Below are 23,337 nucleotides of genomic sequence, written 5' to 3'. Positions count from 1 at the left end.
TCCAGTTTGAAGCAGGCACTGTCCTCACTACAAATCCAGGGACAGAATGTTGGTTGGGCAAAAGAAAAAGCAGAGACCTCCAGTCACCGGACTGGCCATACACAAGAATTTTCTAGAATTCTGTTTGCTCCCAATAAATGATTAAAACATTCACATGTCCTTCAGACAGACCAGTAATAACGTATTTGACACTGGGATGTCACCAAGAGGGGTGCAGCCTTCACCTTACATATTCTTTTGATCTAATGAAGTCATGTCTGCCTATTCAGGTCAGCCTAATTTGTGCTCATGGGAGGATTTTTGTACCTCAGTTACACCTCAAGACTGAGCACTGCCCGGGAGTACTTGAAGAGCTAATGCTAATTAGTCCCCTGAAAACTCACACGGGTAAAGAGGAACTTTACCAAAATTAAATTTCCTTAAAATGTATTTCAAAACTAACTTCACCATTTAATTGGATTTTTAGTAACTATTAAAACAATGATTTATGCGTTAGCAGACTTAGTATTTTAATCTGCATTTTGGATTTCTGTACAACCAGGTCTGCCATTGTGAGAACAGCTTTTTCAGCCTTGTTACTGTAGAGACATTTTAAGATAAATGTTCTACATGTCCCACTTTCGAATACCATGTGGTTTACTAGACCAACATAGTGGTGGTTTAGAATACTAAAAAAAAAGAGAGGGATTTCTACATGCCAAAAGGGTTATTTTAACAGGTTGCAATGCGGCTTGAACTGCAGCAGTCAGGCTACAATGCTAGGCCTGAAGCCACGTTTCCGTTGTTACACTAGTGACCCAACCTACACTCTATAAATGTATAGAAACATTACAAAAAGAGCAAATCTACCAACAACTTTGAATGGGGCAATCTGTAAGCCAAATTGCACCAAAACGTAGCGAACAAAACAAAAGCATGTACAACTTGCTACAATTTTTATTCAAACTCTTCATGAACAACAAAGGAGTAGATTATTTAAAAATAATAACCAAAAGTATATTATAAAGTACATAGTAACCTAAAAACTATCACAAAATCCAAACAAACATCACAAAGCTTGTTTTATATAAATGATACACATCATATTGTATTGCACCAGTCTAAACATTAAATAAAACTGAATGTCAAATTAGACTCAGGAAATAAAATGATATATGTTACTTAAACGAGAAATTTAAACCTCTCCAACCAAAATCTCAAAGAGCAATCTCAATTCATCAAGTAAAATAAATACATAAAAAGCACACAAATAACAACCATATAGTATTTACACAAACAATAAAATATAACATTTTATATCTGAAAGAAATGAAAAACAAGACTTACTTTTCTGCAGCTGCATATCTGTCACTGCATCAATGTCGTAAAAAAATAAAATCCACCAAAAATTGAAAACTATTGGCAAATATCCCAAAAATAGCAGAAATAAAGCACATCCAATAGACATCCCTCAAAGCCATCCAAAGTATGTAGGAACCATAGAAGACCCAAAAAAGTGTTTAAAAAAAGAAACACTCCTGGAGTGGTTTATGATAAACCAAAGTGATATCCTTTATAAAAAAAAAGATAACTCCCACTGCCCATAGGACATGTTTGTAGACAAATCCTGCAAAGTAAACCAGAAAACCCACCTACAAAACTCACTATATTTCCAAAAATACATGTAACATATCATATTTATAAATTGCTAAAACAGTGTATGAAAACCCCAAACAACAAACAAGAGAAAACCACTACTATTAATACAACTAAGGGCCTGATTTAATTATTGGCTGAAAGAGTAGTCACTATTGGCCCGGTGGAGGACTTTACATCATGCCAGGACGAGCCTACACGACCTCCCAAATTTTTAAATTACCGCATAGCAGGCATTATTTTATAAAGGAATCTTTCAATGCATTTTACTGTTTGTTAAGGGGCTGCAAAGGAAGGACGCTGCCCTGTAACAAACAGCCATCTTTTTTTCTTAAAAAAACCCTGAAATGCGATTTTCTTTATGTAAAGAAAAAAGTAATGTTACTCACACCATGGGAGGCTTTTCCATTTGTGGGGGTGCTTTAACATGTTTTTATTGTTCCCTACTGGTGGTAAAAACCAGCAAAAAATGAATACATATCCGCCCAATCTAAATCGGATGGGCGGACATGTGGTCATTCCTTCAGTGGCCTTTGCTCCTCAGGGCCATCGGAGCAGTCTTCACTGGGATTAACTACAACGTTTGCCCTTAAAAAAGATTTTCAGAAGGAACAGCAACCCCAAATACCCTGAGCTGGAACAGGAAACATAGACCACAAATGACACAAATAGACTACAAAATAGAATATAGCGGTCTGCTAAATAACATTTATAAAAAGACTATCTTCCCATAGAATTGAATTGGAAATAATGTAAAAATATTAAAAATTATTAAATATTTAAACCACATAAAACACTGTTGTGGAAAATGCTAAAAGAAAACGTAAAGCATACATTAAAACACAACATAAAATATATTCAAATAATTAAAATATACTGACTTTTTTTCTGAAATGATGTTGAAAACAGGCTTATAAATACATTTCAAAAAATGTAAAAAAAAGTTCAAGTTCAAGTTCAAGAAATACTTTATTCGGTTCAATTACAAAAACCATAAAAGTACAAGAACACACAAAAACGGTCCATGGGTCACCAGGCGACATAAAGACATAAAAATACAGTATGAAGAGGAAGGGAGTACCCATTAAAATATGCAGCGCATGATGCCAAAATTTAAAAACAACAATATATACATCATTCTATAATCAAAAAGAGCAACATGAGAGAATTTAAATTAAAACTTGATTCAAGTTACAATGGTTAATACTTGCAGTAGATCATCTAGGACCAGTTAATCTTTTTACTGAGTCTCACCGCTATGGTTAAAAATTTAGCTACATTGTAAATTTCCCATATATCTACTAATAGTTGGAGATGCAATAAAGCTGGCTTGACTTGCCTAAACCCTTTCCCCTTTAGCAAGGGTATAATAAACTTTTTCCTGATGTCCTTAAAATAGTCACAAAAAAACAGAAAGTGAACAGTATCCATAATCGAACAGCCGTCACATTTGCACAAGTCTAAATCAAGTGGCTTGGTCCAACCAGGGCGGCCTGAAATTAACAGGTGGATTTTATCCAATCGGAACTTGGTTAAAAGATACCTATGGTTTGAGTTGTTGACAACCTTTAGGTAGAGTTCCAACTCATGACCAGAGGAAACGATCAGTTGGTGAGTCCTGACAGAAGGCTTTAACAGCTCCAAGCCTTCTCTGTCTATCCCTCGGTTCAACAAAAAAGTGTTTTTAACCCACTTCAAATCTCCTTTCACTAAGTTAGATGGTTTATTGAACAATTCGGGCCGACCCAACTTTACACACATTTGCTGTACATATTTCAACCAGGGGATCTTGTCCCAATGATCTAGCATTAGGCAATCTTTAAAGATTTTGTGATTCACTTCAAGTTCCAAGTTAAGCCAGACTGATATCCATTTTAATAGGGGGGCCATGGCGATTCGATCCTCCAGATAATCCACACCGCATTCCTGATGGACTATGAAGCTGGCCATGGATCTTGGCAGGGAAAGAATGATTTTAAGGAAGTTATCTTCTGTTACCTGAAGCGTTTTAACTGGCCTAAAACCCCACAGGTCAGCGCCATACATAGCGATGGCAATACATTTAGCAGCATATACCTTTAAAACTGCCTCCAGAGGTTTCACCCCTAATTTACGTGAAAAGCCCATCACCGCAGAAATAGAGCGCGTCAGGACCTTTTTTTTCTCCAGCATTTGGGGGTGCCACGTAGAGCAATCATCGAAAACAACCCCCAAATAGGGAAATCTGGAAACTCTTGTCAATTTGTGTCCACTACAATGCAGAGTCATTACATTTTTCTTGGCCTTCCCTTTCTGGGCCACCACCATAACATGGGATTTACCATAGTTAACACTTAAGTCAAGATTTATCATAAAATCAAAAAAAGAGTTCAACAGGCTTTGGCGACCCACTGCAGTTCTAGCTAGGAGAGCAGCGTCGTCCGCATATAATAATGCGGGCAATAGGTACTTCCCTGCCCTCGGGATGTCCTTGCACGCTGCACCCAAAACTCCACCCAGATCGTTTATATATAGTGTAAAAAGCAGGGGAGCAAGAATGCATCCCTGCCTTACACCATTGGTGAGACTGATTTTACCAGTGCAGTTACCTTTTCTGTCATATCGTACCGTGGCTGTAAGGTCCCTATGTAGGTCTGCTAAAAAATACACAATGTTAGGGTCTATTCCAATACTAAGAAGCTGGCCCCACAACTTGGATCTGTTTACTCGATCAAATGCCGAGGACAGATCCATGAAGGCAATATACAGGGATCCTTGCTTCGCTATTGTGTACTTCCCAATAAGCAATTGTAAATTCAGACTTTGGTCTATGGTACTACGCCCCTTTCTAAAACCGTACTGTAGAGGAGAGAGGGTATTGGTCTCCTCTAACCAATCAGTAAGTTTGCATAGGACCACTCTCCCTAAGACCTTTACTGCGGAATCGATAAGAGATATGGGGCGGTAATTGCCAGGGTCGCCCCTGTCCCCTTTCTTATAGATGGGGACGATCACCGACTGGGACCATGTCTCTGGAATTCCTGTTTTTGAAATTCTATTAAAAACATTTGCTAAAACTTTGGACCAAAAAGAAATATCAACTTTAAAAAGGTCGGAGGGAACGCCATCTGGCCCGGGGGCCTTATTACTAGTCATTTTACCAATGGCCACGGCCACCTTACCCTCTTCTACAATTAAAATGTAAGGCAATCTGGAATTTGTCTTCTTGAATTCCACAATCCAGTTCATTATTACTAGAGTCAGCAAAATAGGGTTGGTTGACCACGGCCCAAAACTTGGCACTACTTTTCAACACATCAATTGATGTCAACTCAGCCCAAAAGTTAAATGATGGGAAAAAATTGAAAATGTACAACAGGCAATACCATTCAAATATGATTTACATGTTTTTTTTAATAATAATTCGGAAAAAAAGATTTATTTAGTATATATATACAAACTCAAATATATATATAAAATGTTTTTAAGTTGAAATACATATGTTTATGCATATAAAAATGTGCATTAAATAGACTGTGAAGACAAACACAATTAGAAATATGTTTAGCATTTCTTTATTCTATAAAGATAGGTAATTAATAATATAATTAATCATAAATATACATCTAGCTTTTTTTATATTTCTGACCATTAACAAAACTTAGTAAATAACAGTAACTATTTCTATTATATACAAATATAATTTGAAGAAAGGATTGCACACTAAAATCGTAGAATTAAATAATCACACTCCAAAGTAAATAATTTTTAAGAAAGTGTTGGACATTAACGAGGTAACATTTACTAACTATGGGCGGAGTATGCAGAGTCCTACACACGGAAGTCCCCAAAAAATGTTTGCCAGCCTCCCAGTTAGTGTTGGGAACGCGGAGTACGAATGCGCACTCTGAAATCACGCTGGAAAGGCGTGATGCGATCCTGAATTGTGCTTGCGTACTAAATAACGCATGAACAGCACCACGCGGTCCGCATGGGTGTGACCATCTTGTTTTTCTGCTCTCTGGTATGGTGCTGGGCCTAATGTTCAATCTCTTAATAATTGTGTCATCCTCCTTCTTTATTACTTTTCTACCCCTAGTTTTTTCTTTTTCCAATAGGGTGCGTCTTTGTGTTTGTGTATTTTATTTTTTGCTTAAATTTTGGCACATTTCTGTGACTTTTTTACTTTGTTTATTTCCCCCGACTTCTTTCCTTATTTATTTCTTCTTTACTTTTCTTGGTCCACATGTATATATTCACGTTTTGGCTGTATGGGTGTCAATGTATGTGTTTAATTTCTTATACTCAGGAGTTTGGGTCTTTTCTTTCTTTAATGTTTGTTATTATTTCATCCCTCGGTCATGATACTGGTCTTGTTGTCTACCTTGGTGCACTCTCCTCCGATTCATTTATTGAAAGCTTATCCTGAATTCTTTTGTGAGTATATAATTATGTTCAATTCTGCAGCTAACATATCTACTTCATTGAGTCACTATGTTTTGAAAAATTGTTTCTTCTAATGGCAATGTATATTTTAATTTCACTGTAATTTGTATAGGGTATGCTCATTGTAATTTGATGCAATATATGTACTGATTGTTTGTTTCTTATTCATTTCCTTGTGCCCCTATCCTATTGTTTCTTGTGTGTCCCACACTATATATCTGTGCTGCCCCGATTAAGGTGTAGCCCACACTGGGCAAGACACCAAAACGCGCGTTGGCGCTGAATTACCTTGTGTATTTGGATCTACTATTATCTGTGACTGGGAGAATACACAAAAGCCCCCTATACTCACACCATCTGGCTATATAGGAGCCTCATTGTTCTGTAACCTTATGGATCTGTATTGCTGCAAGAATGTTTTTGATTGTTAGTGATGCCTGAGTGTGTATATATTTCTGGAAACCTGAGTGAGTGCTGTTTGTGATTGTGTTCTTGTGGGACTTAATTTATATTTTTGATATATGTTACACATCTGTCTTTTTTCTCTCTTTGCTAAATTTGATAAACCAATTGAATGACAATAATGAGAATAAATATATAGAAATTTTGTAAAAATTGGTCCTTTGGATTTGTTGTGATTAATGCAACTATGTTAGCCCAGTTTTGTTTATTATGTGGTGCCCGTATGTAGGGCATTATATATCTTATACATAGGCAGGTTGATCTCCTTAGTATGAATCTGTTTGCTCTCCCCTACTTCACCTGCCTATCATACGTTGTTAGGGACCCCCTTCTTAGTGGAATTCTGGCGGCGGTTAGTCCTGGAAAAGGAGGAGGAAGAGATTAATGCTCAGCACCCGGGGATCAGTGCAGCCGGTTGCCTTGTACCAGCAGCCTACCAGCCATCCCACCACTGGCACCGCTGCCAGCCAACTGCCACCACCCCCCACCAGACCATTGTTGCACCGCATCCTGCAGTGGCTGGACAGTATTGAGGTCCTGCTCACTTCGATGGAGCAGAGCATGGGCAAGCTCCGGACTGATGTTCATGATGACCCTTTTTTCAAATATTTTGTTTTGGTGAGAGGGATTTGTTGTTTGTTGGGGCTAGGCGGAAAGGGGGGTAGGGAGTTGGGCATGGCACTCTAGAGACTTTGATGAACATTTTGAGTTTTGGGGCTTTGGTCTGTTTTGTTTGGAAGAGGTTTGGGCATGTTGTTTGGGTGGAGAGGGTGGGTTGCTTTGTAAATAAAGGGGAGATATTTTCCTAATATAAAATTATGCTTGAAGTAGTTTAATTTACTTGTACTTTCACTGCTGCCTTCAAGGAGTTTTACACAGCCTGTTTATGTGCTTGTTGTAACTTACGACTAGAGATATCGTAGCACTTAGTTGTAGAATCAAGGCTTATACTTCTCTAACTATCTTGAACATTATGGGGGATGCTGCAATGATCAGATGACCTAAGCTATATTGTGCCGAGGGTCTGAACTATCTCGATAAAAAACATTAACATTTGATGTATTTCTTACTAAGTTAAATAACATCCATACTAATTGTCTTACCTGAATAATATACATGCAGCCATAACAGGGGAGGCATCACTACATCACAAGCGAGATCCCACTACCAGTTCTACCCAGATGAGCTCCAACTGTAGGATTGTTATGAATGATATATTGATGAGGCAAGGTCATTGCTTTCCTAACTGCATCCCCTCTTCTTTGAATGATATAGTTATTGATCTGTTTGTACTGCTCAAACAGACGTTGCAACATGTAAAAGGTAGAGTTCCAACGTGTCTACATTATGCTGAATAATCCGCAGCTGCTTCGGGGCTTTAAAAGAATGGCTGAAATGGGTGCAGATTCTTCTGCAGGTAGTCAGTATGTTGATGACTATGTCTTCCTTGTTGAGGAAGTCTTGCACCACCAGGTTGATGCAATGGACAAAAAACATAACTCTGAAATAACCTCCATCTGACATGGCCTTTACTATGTTACTGCCATTGTCCATGGCAACAAATCCAATTCTAAGACCTCTGGGTTGCATCCAAACATACACCTTGCTGTTAAAGTCCTCCAAGATGTTTACAGCTGTATGTGATTTCTCCATCGCGAGCATGGCCACTTTTGCATGCCGCCAAACGCTCTTAAAACTTTCTTCATGGCCAAGACCTGAGGATATCTTTTGCTTTACCCCTGCAAAAGAAATGCATTGTGCAGTGATGCATATGTAATCACTTGCCTGATAACTGGTACACGTGTGTGTCATTAGGTGGATGTTGTGAACAGTACTTTTCTGCAAATATGGTCATTCCAACTGCTGCACATCTTGATGCAGCACTGGAACAGCCACTTTGGCAAAATAGATCCTACCTGGTACCTTCCATTTTGGGCATATGGCTGCCACAAATTCTAAAAATACCACTCCTTCCACAAATGAAAACGTGTGGAAGTCCAGCGTTAAGTTTTTTACAGCTTCCCATTGTACAAATGTGTGGTTGGGTGGTTGCACTCGTTGAGCCCCCCTGCCCAAACATGCCCGTAATTGTAGCCTAGATTTTCTTCTTTTTTTGAGGGCACTGACACATGCTTGTTTTGAGAAGTAGATGCTAGTTGTAGACTCATTATGCGTGGTGGGGATTGGGCAGTCACTGTATGCCACTGTGTCTCCATCATCTCACTCTGAGTCTTTTTGTGCCATTGTTGAGTCGCTGAGGTGGGTGATTCTGCTGGTGCACTGCTAGGGACAGGACTGCTTTGCGTGACAATGTCACCCTCTTCTTCCTCATCACCACCTTCTGCCATGTTTGGACTTTAGCTGATGTTCCAAGACTCTCAACACCACAATTATTTTAAGGTGCTCCTTACACTTGATGATGTGGATTTTTTCATATGGGTCGTCTGGCCTCCAGTACCATAATTTGTACCAGGCCTACCTATATAAACTTTGCTCCCCCTTTTTGCTAAGTGTAAAAAAGTCCCAAACTGACAATGCCTAAAGATAAACTGAAGGTAGTTGGGCATGTCGTTGATTGCCTCTCTCCTTCTCCTGAAGCAAGGGCTGGTCCAGGTCCTACGGGAGCTGGTGGTAGTCTTACCTGTGCACATCCCTCGGAGCTGGTTGAATAGCATTGTCTGATTCTTCTATGTCACACTCCACCATGACTACCTCGTCATCGTCATCCACCTCTTCAACCCCTTCCATAAGTCTAAGTCTTTTGGCATGTTATCTATTCCCTTGCCTCTCCTGTTGTCTCCTTGTCTCTGTTGGAATCCACTCCATTTCCCTATCATCGTCATCATCATCATCAGAAGTGGTGCTTGGAGAAGATGGTGCTTTAGAACACTTGATTTTCCTTGCTGGGGATGCGGTGGCCAATGATTCTAAAAGAGGAGGCTCAACTTCTTGCTCAGAAGGAAACTTAACCTCCTGTTCTGTTTCAACATCAAACAAATCCATTGCTGGCTGCGGCTGCTTTCCACTCTGTTATTTTTCCTGAGGAGATTGTGTACTACTTTGCAGAAGGGATAAATTCAGTTCAACACCGCTACTCATTGGCATCAACATAATTGCACGGGCTGCCTCACTGACAGACATGGTCTAGGACTTAGGTTTGGCGGGTTGGTGCTGTTGATGGAAGACTGCTGATCTGAGCTTGCTAGCCAGAGGCTTGTGCGGCAGGCACAACTTTCCTGAAAAAGGTTGAGGTCAGCATGCCAGTGGTGGAAATCTGCTACTTCTGCAACCCACTAGCCACTTTCTTGACAGCACATTTCTTTGGGACCATCTTGAAGTTGTCAGTTTGCAGTGGCACTTAGCTTCACAACAAGCTGAAGAGATGACAGTGTTGTGTAGTCAGTCACGTGTCATGTTGTGCAGAGGCCTTCTGTCTTGCAGTACGGTGGGTGATGTCTCTTCTCTTGTGAACTTAAAAGCAAGCAAGCAAGAAAAACATCAGTGGAACATGGCCTTGTTGCAGTTCAAGTAGTAGTACAAACTGACAATATCATTCAGTGTGGTTACTTATGTTTGTAAAAATAATTAACAATAGTATACTGTGTTCATTCCTAAAACGGAAAACTACACCAACATAAACTTTCATGGTGACTGTACACTCAGGAACGGTTAAAAAGAGCAGCAACAACAAAACTATGCAGCTGTAACTGTTTGCTCTACGTGAAATGCATCACGTGGGAAGTGGCATGCAGGGAGGTGCAGCTGACAAATGACAGTTGAATAATCCTTACACACTGATTGCTGTTGTACATCTAGTACATGAAGTGTATTCATTAACCCAACAATAGAGTCAAAGGACACATTCTTTGGACTCTGAGAGCACAGCAGAATGATTATATCGCTCAATATGAAACATTCTTATGAAATGATTAAGACACACTGCTTAACATGGGCTGTTGCATGTATTTTCCATTCAATAAAATTAAACATATTCTGTGATAGCTTAATACATACACCACTCCTGAACTGTCAGGTAACAATTTAGAGATGTCAAATGTATAGTCATTTTCCATGAAACATTACACAATTAATTAACTCTATTGTACAATATTTCTGATGACAAAAAAGATTAAAAAATCTAATCAAATAATGCTTTGAAAAAAAATGTAAATTAAGAATACTATAAATAAGTGACATTAACCTCAAGCGTATGATTTATTTTTATTTATTAAACTGCTTTCTCATTGCTCAACCATCCTTGCAAGCACCTAGCAAAGGGCCACACTGGCTGTACACACAAAATGGCTGCCTGCCATTGCCACGTGGTCATCAACAACAACAACACAGAGCAAAAAGGCATGGGGAAAGCACACTGGTTGGCTATACAAAATAAAGAAAACAATGTTGGTGAAAGGCGCACTCTGGTAATACGATAATTCAGTATTGTGTGCTGTGTAAGAATTATGCCTGCTGAGCATATATGTATGTGCAAATGATAGTGGCCTAGCCCCGTGCTGGCATCTAGGACTCTAGCACGCACCAAAGCTTAGACAGTATACACATTTAACAAGAGTTTAATTCAGAATTTTCACAAAAATGATAAACCTCGTATTTATGAAGATTCTCTAATCATAACATCTGATTAGTTACATGATACAAACAGAATGAATCAGTTTCAAATATACACAAAATGTTTTAAAACAATCATTTTGCAACCCAATGCATTTCGGGACACAGGTCCCTTCGTCAGGGGTTTTCTGTAGAAAAGAAAAAAGGAAACATGTTCAAAAGATGCATGAGAGGGGTCGATCAAGTTTGTTAGTAGGAACACAAACATTTTCTGATTTCTCCAATGCATCGTGCTACCTTCACCAAGGTGTAAGAAGCGAATATAGACACGTCCAAAATCACTTACTGAGTTCCTCTAACCAGATACTGCCACAAGCTGCAAATATTATCAAGAAAACAGATGGGGATACTTAGAACAACATAGTCTTGATTAATTATGTGGATTCAAAGTGAAACGCAATTCCACCAGTCTCACGTACCTGCTGAATAAATGCCTATATAATTCTGCAGAGTAATGTTCAGTATGTCTCAGACAGTCTCAGGACAGTCTTCCCTCTTCAGTTTCAGCTTTCTCCTTGGCAGAGGTTCCTTCTTGATTCCAGGATTCCAGGATGATCTAATTTTCTGTTGTCAGGGGTCCTGTACTTATACCACTAAAAGTCTTTGTTCTCTTTGTGCAAGCGGTCTAAACCAGTTCTGGGTGTTCCTTGAAAACTTTGTTTTCCTGGCTTCTCCTTTCCTTTCAGAGTGAGGGGCAGGGTCGTCAGCTACCCAGCAGGAGGTGGAGCCAGCATTGTGGAAGGCAGGCACAGCCCTATTCAGGCTCAGGTGCTATCTCCTCCCACCACTCAAGTTGCAAATGCAGTCATTCAGCCTAGGGCTGACTCAGCCAGCCTCCTGGGGAATCCCCAGCCCCTGTCACTCTCAAACCATACAGTCAATTCACAAACAGGCCAAGGCACACAAAAAGGTCAGACAAGAGAATAGCAACTTTCTAAAAGTGCTGTTCTCAAACACAGGATTTAAAAATAGCCTTTCCTAAAATATGTGTGATTAAATTCTAAGTTCAGCGATACCAGACTTTTATGTCCTATCTTGCTCCTATGAGAAGATATGCTGGTAGCCACTGTAGCCAGCACCCCCCATTATAGCCTAAGGAGTAAGATAGCCTTACAATAGTGAAACACGAAAATGGCTGTAATTCACTACCAGAGCATGTCACCTGCACAAGTACACGCTCTACCTTTCACATACACTGCACCCTGCCAAATGGGGTATCTTGGGCCTTCCATAGGGGTGACCAATGTGTACAGAAAGGGAAGGGTTAGGCCCGGTCAGTGGGGACACTGACCAGGAGGACATGGTAGCTCACAGACTGCACACAGGCACTGCGGTGGCAGGCCTGAGACACCATTTTAGGGCTACTCATGTGGGTGGCACAATCAGTGCTGCAGGCCCTCTAGTAGTATTTGCATTACCAGCCCTGGCACACTTAGTGCACTTTACTAGGGACTTTATGGTAACACAAATATGCCAATCATGTATATCCAATCACAATAACAATTTACACAGGGAGCATTTACACTCTGACACTGATCAGCAGTGGCAGAGTGTCCAAAGCATCTAAACCTGCAAAAACTAAATCCAGTACAGCATCAAAAATACAGGAGGTAGAGGCAAAAAGACAGGGGAAACCACGCCAAAGATGACAGGGGCTCTTCATGATGTCGGACGGAAAGCCTCCCCCCAAGAGCCGGAATCTTCATGACGGAGTCAGATCCCTTCTGACCGACTCGGTCGGTTTACAGTCCAACCACCCGATGACGATGTTCACGTATGGAACGTAAACCGGCCGATCATTCCGACTCGGTTCTAACCGACTCGTGGAGTATTCCTGTTGGTTGGAACCACACCGTAGCCCCCTATGGGCAGTGTTCACGCCACTCTGGATTACGATGCTGCTTTCTAACACCCTTTTTGCATTGGCCTGTTTGACACGAAAAAGCTGTCGGAAAGTGACTTTTGGGGCCCATAGCAGGGCCCTTCTTGACTATGGATGTTGGCTGAGTGGGTACCTATGGGACCCCCCTGTAAAACCCTGCACTGTGTGGTAGGCACCATAGGGTGCTTGCCAAAGGGTGCAGGGTTTTACACACACCCCCCATTTCCCATAGGAGCCCGTGTTACAGCCTGTTCTTGAGTATAACACAAGCTCCCATAGGAAACAATAGGAATCCGGCCAAACAGTGTTCAGTCCCATCGTAATCCAGCGGTTGGACTCGATGGCTACAAGTCGGTCGGTCCCAAATCCAAGAAGGTGTCGGGCAGAGGCTTTCCGCCCAAAATTGTATTGAGCCCCTTAGTGTGTGTTGTCAAATTAAATTGATGTCAAAATTAGTACCACAGGGGGTCATATATGTGCTAATATTCAATGCAACTGTCATCATCATGAATAAAGGACTGTGTTGTGTTGCATGAAATGGAGAAAGGACACATCCCCTATATGTGATATTGTATGGATCATTGTCAGTCCCTATATGTACTGAGGCACTCTTGCACAATACTGTGAGTGTTTCTTCGACATGGAATTAAAACTGCACAATTAGCAGCCAGGCATAAAATTGTGATATCAAATAAGCTTGAAAGTAATTTGCCATATACCATGTTTGCTGCAGATGGCAGTCAATGTTGGCAGAAGAGATACATAAGCAACAAACACATGGCATGGTCTTGAACATACAGTTTTAAATCATGCATACAAATTGTATATAGCTGTATTCAACATGTCAATAATCAAATACATTGATAGTACTTGCTATGCTGGGTCAATTGTAGAGGACAGGAATGTGCCATATCTAGTAACTTATGGAACATCGTACAACCTCCCTGTACTGGCAGACAATGTGAAGTTTAAGAGCAAGGCAGACACATACGTGCCATGCTGCAAGGTTGTCAACGTTACAATCATAACAGAACAAATACAATGCTACATTACAATGCAGTAGAAAGAACACCTCAGGTGCTTACATCAGTCTGGCTGGAGGTGCCTCTACGGTCCCCCAAATTTCTGTAAGATGTTATTAGTTTGCACAATATTCCACAATATCTGTGTAACAACACACCTCCCCTGGGACTTTGAATGTGCTAGTACATCTGAGCAGGAAGAGGATGAGGATTTACTTTCTGAAATAGTTCACTCAATGACAGGCAGTTCCAGGAGAGAAGGCTTATTATAAAATGTCTTATCATGATGCTACTAATAACAACATTTAATGTTGATCTAAATTACCAAATATGTGCAATTAATAACATTGTATTTTTCTCATAATAGATAGGAAGTCATTTTGTTTTGTTTCTTTCAATTTCTAGCAAAAAGTGAGGGGAGTATTTACAAGAATGATCACAGTTAGACATATGTCACTGAATACAATAAGTGTTATAGTAAAAGTGAGTGGTGGGCCACTTTAGCAACATAAGACATCTGAGGCATTAACAAAGCAGAGATGTTAAGTCTGGGGATGTATGATGGTTTCTGAGTAAAGTTATCTAACATGCATCAACATTGATAAAATTTTTCGCTACACCAGACCTCCTAATTACATCAGACTACTATTGCACAATTTATCTCACAGTGTAAATTTTCAATATGTGCTTTGTGATACATCTACAGATTTCTACCATCATGGTAAATGTGTTTAACACTAACAAAGACGATAAGGTGATGTGTCTTGGTGTATATGTGTATAAGAAAATTAATATATTACTACCCATCTCATGTGTTTCATATTATATGATTGCAAATCATTAATTACTTACTTGTAAAAAGTACATAACAACTATGAGTCATGTACTGTCAGCTATGGTCTCATAGGGGCATTTGATCATGTAACAATTTGCATATAATATAAGTGCATGAATGCAGTATTTACATATATGTTGATATGCATTAACCCAGATTGTGAGGCGATGTGTGTGATATGAAATCATGACAAACTTGGGTAATGGATGCTGCTTTGGTGGGATACTGTTAGTTGCTACAAAATTACTCAAGTTCAAAGTTCAAAGAATCTTTATTCGAATTTTTCCAATTCATAAAAGTGCATATCATAGTACATATTCCATAAAATACTATTATTCATTAAAATACAGAAAAACAGGTTAAATTTATATTCTAAGCGTTTTCCATCATTTTACGTGCACCAACAGCAATTTTTTAAAAAGTACCAGTACGACAAATTACTTCTTCATTATCTAGATTTAGCAGTGCCTGATAGGATTGTTCCAGCGTAATAGGTCTATGTTTTTAAAAAAACGGAATTAGCAACCATTTTGTTTAATTCACATAAAATTTAGAACAAAAAAGAAAGTGCAGATCGTTTTGTGTACTTTGCCCATCACAGGGACAACTCATTTTAACTGTACTTTGCTGGTAACACAAAGGGAAATTTAACAAATACCTCACGGTGCCAGCCCTTAAGCGGAACAATAAACTTCTTTCCCAACTAGTCAATGATAATGTTAAATACAATGCAAAAGAACATCTAGGTGCCTCAATATTCAGGTAACTAGCAACTGTGGTTTTCCCTGATTCTATCGTTGATCTTTTCAGTAAATAAAGTGCTTTTAGTGCTTCTTTCAATTCAGATTTCTTAACAGTACTGGCCTCATTAGGATTAGAAAAAATATTTCCCATACCTACTTCCTGCAGGCTAGTATGCACATATGAAAGCCACTGGATCTTCCTCCCTCTTTCGCAATTTAAACAGTCTGTTATTATCTCTTGTGTAAGTTTAGCTGACTGGTTAGTCCAAACCGAGTGCCAGAATAAAACTGGACGAGTATTAACAAAATCTGAGACAAATTGTAGGTTTAGTTCACTATGTGTAATAAAATTAGATGTATAAATTGGGACACTTAACAATTTCCTGCAGAACCTATTCTCTATTTGCTGGATAGTGGTACTTTTCCCAATGCCCCATACTTCTGCCCCGTAGGTCGCTACCGGGACACACTGTAATTTAAAAATGTTGACAATCGCTTTAATGGCATCATATCTCTTTGGTCTCGGGATACTTAAAATTGAGTTAGTGGCCTTTAAGAATTTGCTCGTGGCCTGGGCCAAATGCCCAGTCCACGAGCCATTCGCAGCAAAGGTCACTCCTAAATATGGAAAATTATAGGTTGCAGTAAGTTTTCCTTCTCCAACCTGTATGGAGTTCATCTGTCGCTTGCCTGGCCCACAAGACATTATAAAAGATTTTTTTAAATTTACCCTCAGGTCTAATTTGTAAATAAAATCTGTCAAATTTAAGACCAAAGTACGGAGTGAGTTAGGTGTTCGTCCCAAAAGTACTGCATCGTCTGCATACAGAAGAGCAGGTATCGGTTTGCCATTTACTAACGGGACATCAGGGGTAGATTTTTCAAGGTACTTACTCAGGCCATTAATATAGATTATGAAAAGCAGGGGTGCTAAAACACACCCCTAGCTAACTCCTCTACCTATCTTAATTAATCCTGACAATTCTCCACCCATACCTTATCTCACTCTGGATTTTGAGTCTGTGTGTAAAAAGCTAAAAAGTGAACCTGGGCAATATCCAGACCATACTCCAATAAAATGGACCAAAGTTTGGACCTGTTAACAAAATCAAAAGCTGAAGACAGGTCCATAAATGCTAAATAACTAGGAGCCGACCGTGCGATGTTATATTTATCAATAATTAGTTTCAAGTTGAGGCATGGTTCGATTGTACCGACCCTGTTTCTGAATCCTAATTGGCATGATGACAAGATCCCACTGTCTTCTATCCATGTAGTAAGCCTATTATAGATAACACGACTTACAATTTTTAGAGAGTTATCTAACAATGAGATAGGCCTGTAATTCATGGGATCAGACCTGTCTCCTTTCTTATGTATGGGGACTATTATACTAATACCCCAAGTTTCTGGCATTTTGGCTTTAGGAAGACTGTTAAAAACATTCACCAGTATTGGGGCCCATAAACCCGGTTGCCATTTGATAAGGTCTATAGGTAGCCCATATGGGCCAGGGGCTTTATTTCCAAGACTCTGGGCAATTGCTTCTTCCACCTCTACTACGTTAAAATTTAAGGTATTAGATGCCTCAAATGCGTTTATATCCTCGCTATTCAATGGTGAGGCATACATTTTTGAGCAGTGGGATTCCCAAATGTCACTGGCAATGGTGCAGCTAATCAGGGTGAGTTGTTGACCCATATTTCGAAGTTCTTTAACTGCGGACCAGAATAATTTACTTAGCTTCCCTTCCGCAGTTTCAGACAGGGACTCCCAATGTTCACCCAAGAGTGTAGCTCTCCGTTTCTCTACAGCTAGTTTATATATTTTCCTCGCTGCACTCACATCCGCCCCAATTCTGGGAATCTCTGAAAGAGCCTTGCGTAAATTCCTGTTAGCCACAGAGCAGCTATTATCAAACCACCTAGGTTCTTTTGGGCCCTGACCTGCTGGTACAGATAACAAGGTTCTAACTGTGGAGCATATTCTGCTAAAACAGGAGATAATAACCTGACCATCAGTTGTAGAATCTAAACAACGGTCTATTAATATCTGCTCTTCCTTTAACAAAGACTTTGTAACTCCAGATTTATCTATACCTTTCCATTTCAACCTTAATTTATCTGTGGTTACGCTTATGTCTCTTGCTCCTTGCGTCACACAGAAAACAGGCCGGGGATCTAACCTCATAGTTACCGTTACTGGATTATGGTCCCCAAAGTCTAATGCTACAACGTACGTTGCTATTATACGGTCTGCCATACCAGGAGAAACGAAAATAAAATCAATGATAGAAGTCCTAACTAGACCTCTGTGCGTAGGTACTTGCTGTGGCAAGATCTTCTGGCCAGAATCCATGATATTAGTCAGGATTTGCTTGTCTGACAAACTTTTCAATTCTTGGCCCCTTTGATTCGCTAGATCCCCCTTCCTTTGTTTTTCTTGCCAAGTATTATTTGAGAGCTGGGCATTGAAATCTCCACCTAAAATAATTTCAAGTCCTTCACTTTTACCCCAGCTATCCTCTAATTTAGAAATAAATTTGTTGAGCGCTAGAAAATTCCTGTTTGGGATCGAAAAAAAATCATTGTTATAAAAATTTATCAAGACAAAAGGAGCCTGCCGTGTATATTCAATGGCCTGTATATTGGCGTTCTCCGTGTTAATAATCCTGTGCTTCCCCCCAGCCATAATGCTAAAGCCAACAAACAGTCCTCCAACTGCGCGGCCGAAATGCGATTCACGAGCCGCTATATTCTAGCAGTGGAACCCATTAACATTCAAATCATGAGGTGCCCAAGTTTCTTGGAACATTATTATATCATAACCTGAGATTAGTTCGACCCAGTCTTTGTCCGCCAATCTAGGTTCAAGACCCGCTATGTTCCAACGAAGTATTTTTAAATCACGGGCATTATTCAACGTAACTTCTGATGGCAATGTTAATATTGGTTGGCATATTCGCATGGGTGGGGCTAAAGCTAGGCTTTTATTCTTAATTAGTGTGACATCTCCCACCAATTGATCTAACTGTTTCTCCGTTTCGCCGAAGTTATATAATGGAGAAAACTCTACTCTGTCCCTTAAATCTGAGGACAGATATAATTGTTCCCCGTTTCCCCGTTCCTTTGCTGTGCCCCGGAAAGAAAGTCAGTCCACTCCCTCCATACCTGTTAAGGCCGCATAGCGGTTATAAACAGGTATAAAACGATCATCCTGATATCAAGATAGGGCCCTAGAATTGTTAATGGGTGCCATTACGGATCTGGGATAAAAATAAGTCAATTCACGAGGTGTGATGCCATTGGTACCATTCTCTAGGGGCCAATTTAAGATATATCTGACTGCCCTATGGTCTCTAAAATTAATTACAATGATATCACCTGTTAAATCTTTTGTTCTATGTCCCAACTAGGAGAGACGCCTTACATGTAGGATATCACCGTTTATGTTTGGGGGAAGTGGACGATTTTGTCTAAGCCAAAACATAGCTTTGTTTTTTAGCTGGTGATAATCTTCTCTCTTACCATCCTCTAGTGATGGAACTCCCGTAAGAACCACAACGAGCGGAACTGCTTCCGGTGGCAATTCTACTCTGTGCCTCTTAATCTGCATTACCCTGACAGGATTTTCAAGGCCTTTTGGATTTTGTATATTTCCCGGGAGATTAAGTTTCCCTCTCTCTGACCTACTTTATCCCTACTTTTATTGTCTTGGCGTGATATTTTAGGAGGCAATGATTTCAGGGGTTTTGATTTAATTTGACTATTAAGATTTACTTCCTTTTGGGCAGTAGGTTTTGAGGGCACTAGTGTAGGCTTTGGTATGTCCTTGATTACCCCTCTATTTCCCCCAATTATTTGTTCTAGTGTCCCCAACTGAAGTGCCATTTTTTTCAATCTCTCTATTAGTGGTAATATAAAGGATCTGAGTAATTGTTCGATACTACCCAATAAATCATTACTAGATGTTTCTTTCACTGGATAATGTGGTGGAATGATTATGGCAGGTATTGCTGGTGCATTTGGAGGAGGACTTTTAGAAATGCCAGACTCAGATCGAGTGATCTTACTTTTCTGTGGTCCACTCTTCCTCTTTCTCCTCTTTTTTGGGGGTGGGCCTTGTTGTCGAGAACACTTGGAGGTTTTAGGGTTTTTCCTTTGGACAGTCTTCACTATTGTTGGAGTCTCCACTATTGGTGAAGGTGTGTCCTCTAGAACTTCTACCTCTGGTATCGAAAAAGAAGCGGAAACATTTAAACTCAGTTCACTGTTTACATTATTTACATTGAGTGAAGAAGTTCCCTCTCTCAAAAGTAATGGAATGCTGTCATTACTAGAAATATCAAGGGTCTCGCTTTCAATATGATTCGTGGTGAGTGGCGAAGTCGCTAACTGTATCAAGCCCAGAGATGAGCGTTTGTTCTTAATAAACTCAACAGAGCGACGTCGCTCGGCTCGTCACTCAGCCAGAGCGAATTCCCTTTCAATTCCTGAGGTGGCCCTTATAACATAGTCATCTAGAGTTCCTCTATTTACCCCTCCTACAACTGAGGATTTCCCCTTTGGGAGATGCGAAGTCATAGTGCGTACTAAGAAATATGGGAGAATGGTTAAACCACACTAAACCTTGCGGGTAGGGTTAAACAAATGGGTGCACAAACAGAAATCCCATAGAGCTATATGACAAGTGATAAAAAAAAAAAAGTCTGCTTACTGGTATATATCACAAATAGTCCTAGCCGTAGTTTACGAGTCAAGGGGGATGGCCCAGCCCAGCCTCCTTCGGCCTCGGAGGGCCACAGTAGGCCCGCCCTTTGCCCGGGCTTCGCCCGGCATCCCGCGAGGTGGGGCTTACGATGTTTTTATGCCCCTCCTGGCGCGGTTTGGTGAAGCGCGGGCCGCATGGGATGATGGGAGTTATGGTCCGCAGCCTGCTCTCCACGCGGCGGCCGCGCTACAATGGTGGCGGAAAGTAGCGAGGCAGCGGGAGGCAGGTAGTTGACTCCGGTGGCTGGGCAGCAAGGGTGCAGAGCTAACAGGCGGCAGGTCGGTCCTTACAAGGGTCGGCAAAAGTTCCCCTCTCAGCAGGGGCTGACGATGTTTTTATGCGCCTCCTGGTGCGGTTTGGTGAAGCGCGGGCCGCATGGGCTGATGGGAGTTGTGGTCCGCAGCCTGCTCTCCACTCGGCGGCCACGCTACAATGGTGGCGGAAAGTAGCGAGGCAGCGGGAGGCAGGTAGTTGACTCCGGTGGCTGGGCAGCAAAGGTGCAGAGCTAACAGGCGGCAGGTCAGTCCTTACAAGGGTCGGCAAAAGTTCCAGAATTACTCATTAGGATAATGAGTGTATGCATATATACATTAATGTGTGTATTACATTTTATGTATATAGTATCAAAAGCAATATATTGCACCATTCTTAAACAGGTATTCTGTGGGTAAACAGAGTGTCAATGAAGGGACGTACACAACATAGTTGGTCAATAATGAGTACCATTGAGTTGGGCAACAAGAAACACCTGTTGTCTGCGCCAAGATACCCTTGGGTTAACGTGTGCTTTACAAATACATGTTATGTTATGTGAGTCATTTTAGAAAAGATGTTTATGCAGTAAGTCCCACATATACTAACATAACACTAGGAGCCAGCTCCTTCAAGGAATTGCATTGGCGTTGTGTAAAGCCCAATGCAATCCCTAAGTCAGATTTACCAATCAATGCAAGGCCTCCTTGCGTGGACCTGCATGGTTTAGTAAATCCGAAGTAATGCAAGATTTTGCTTATTTTGGCGTGTAACCCAGTCTTTTTGCTTTCTGACCTCCTGGTTTTTGCTGGTTTAGTATCTCTTTACACTTTCTCACTGCTGTTCAGTGTGAAAGTGCAAGTGCTCCTGTTGTAGCTTTTTCCTAGTACATCCGGAAGTGTCCTAAAAGAACTAGTTTCCAATTCTTTCGTTCCCATTCTAACTCTATGATAACTTGCATGCGTGTAAAGACACTGCACGCGCATCCCGTGGGCCTCCTGCTTCCTATCCTTTGGTAGTACAGCATAGCCCCAGCGATTCTCCAGGCCCTAGGCCTTTCCTTTGTTTGTGACGTGGTTCTTATACCACTATTTTAGTATATGCTTCGAAGTGCCCCTAGGGCATTACTGTATTTTGTGCAACTTATTGCATTTTAATTAAGTATCTTGTTATGTGCTGGTGCCTCTGACCTCATAAAGAGTTCAGAGGATTGTGTTAGAAATAAATACATATATATTTTGATATACAACCTGTGTGGTGTCCTTTAACTTGGTATTAAAGGGGTTACATATGGTAAAACAGCTGGCTTCACATGCCCTCTTGAGTTTAGCCTAAAACTGCTTTGTCCATGCTACCACTAGGATAGCTGGTCTATAAGGTTGACTTTACAACCATCACCATAAGGGTTGTTTGGACTGGTGCAAGGTGCTCACTAGAATAGTGAACATCATATACTAGGCCAACTTCTCACATTGGTGTGCAGCGGTTGGAATTTGAGCTTGCTGTTTTGCCAATTGTAATCTTTGCAATATCATTTGAAAGATCATACAGGTACCTATAGGTACATATAAAACAAGATTAAGAATACTGAAGTTCTACTGAACTTAGTTGTTGTAGACCAAATGGCCTAGCACACCCTGACTACAACTCCTAGGGAGGTTTAGTAGGAAACACTTAGTGTAGGTAGGTGCACACACCATACCTCACTAAATCATGTCTGCCACAGGTGAGCCAAGTGTGCCTCTACCTGTGGGGAGTGACCCACCAAGGGCACCCTCAAGATGTGAAATACTCAACTTCCAAGAGCTGAGACACTTGTGTACCACAAGGAGGTTGAAACAGGGTTCTAACCCTACCCTTCAGCACCTGATGGAAATCCTAGAAGGTTATGATGCTCAGAAAGCTTCTGGCTCAGGTCCTACAGGCAATGCAGATGAGGTCCTGCCCTCAACAGAGGATACCACTGATCCTACTATCATAGACAATGAGGATGAGGTGGAGGCAGAGGACTCTGAAGATGGGGAGGGTAGCCAAGGCCAGGTTCGGGTTAGAAGACTTAGCAAGGCCAACTTAAGCCTATTTGGGGCTGAGAATGGGACAGCCTCTTTCAGGCCTTCAAGTGGGTTTAACCAGAGGTATAGGAGGGAAAGATCTCACTCAGGTGAATCTCTCCACTCCAATGCCTCTAGAGGTTCTCAGAAGGGGATGACTTCCCCTCAAAGGAGAGAAGACCAGGCTAGGACGAGTGAAGTCCAACTCAGAATAGAGAGGGAAGAACTTGCCCTAGCCCAAGCAAAACTTGCTTTGGCAAGGGAGCAAAACTTGAGTGGATTAGATTCCACTGGTGGCAGCAATATCCCTAAGGATAAAGACAGGTCCTATGACAATAGACACCTGAGTAAGATTGTGCCCCCCTATAGAGATGGGGATGATATCCACAAATGGATAACTGCTTTGGAGAGGGCCTGCAAGGTACAGCAGAACCCCTCAGACAGTAAGCTGCTTCTGAGGCTGCTGGTTATGTTACAGGTACCCATAACGTTTATTGGGATGAAGGACTCCTTTATTCTGAGGGTAGAGACCCCACGCCTGGTGCTTCCAGGAGGTTGGTCATACCTCAGACTTTAGGGGTTTCCTTCTTACCTTAGCCCATGATATTCCCTTAGAAGGACATCTAGGCCA

Source organism: Lissotriton helveticus, chromosome 9 (assembly GCF_964261635.1).
Source record: "Lissotriton helveticus chromosome 9, aLisHel1.1, whole genome shotgun sequence".
Classification (NCBI taxonomy): Eukaryota; Metazoa; Chordata; class Amphibia; order Caudata; family Salamandridae; genus Lissotriton; species Lissotriton helveticus.
This window is presented reverse-complemented; position numbering follows the sequence as displayed.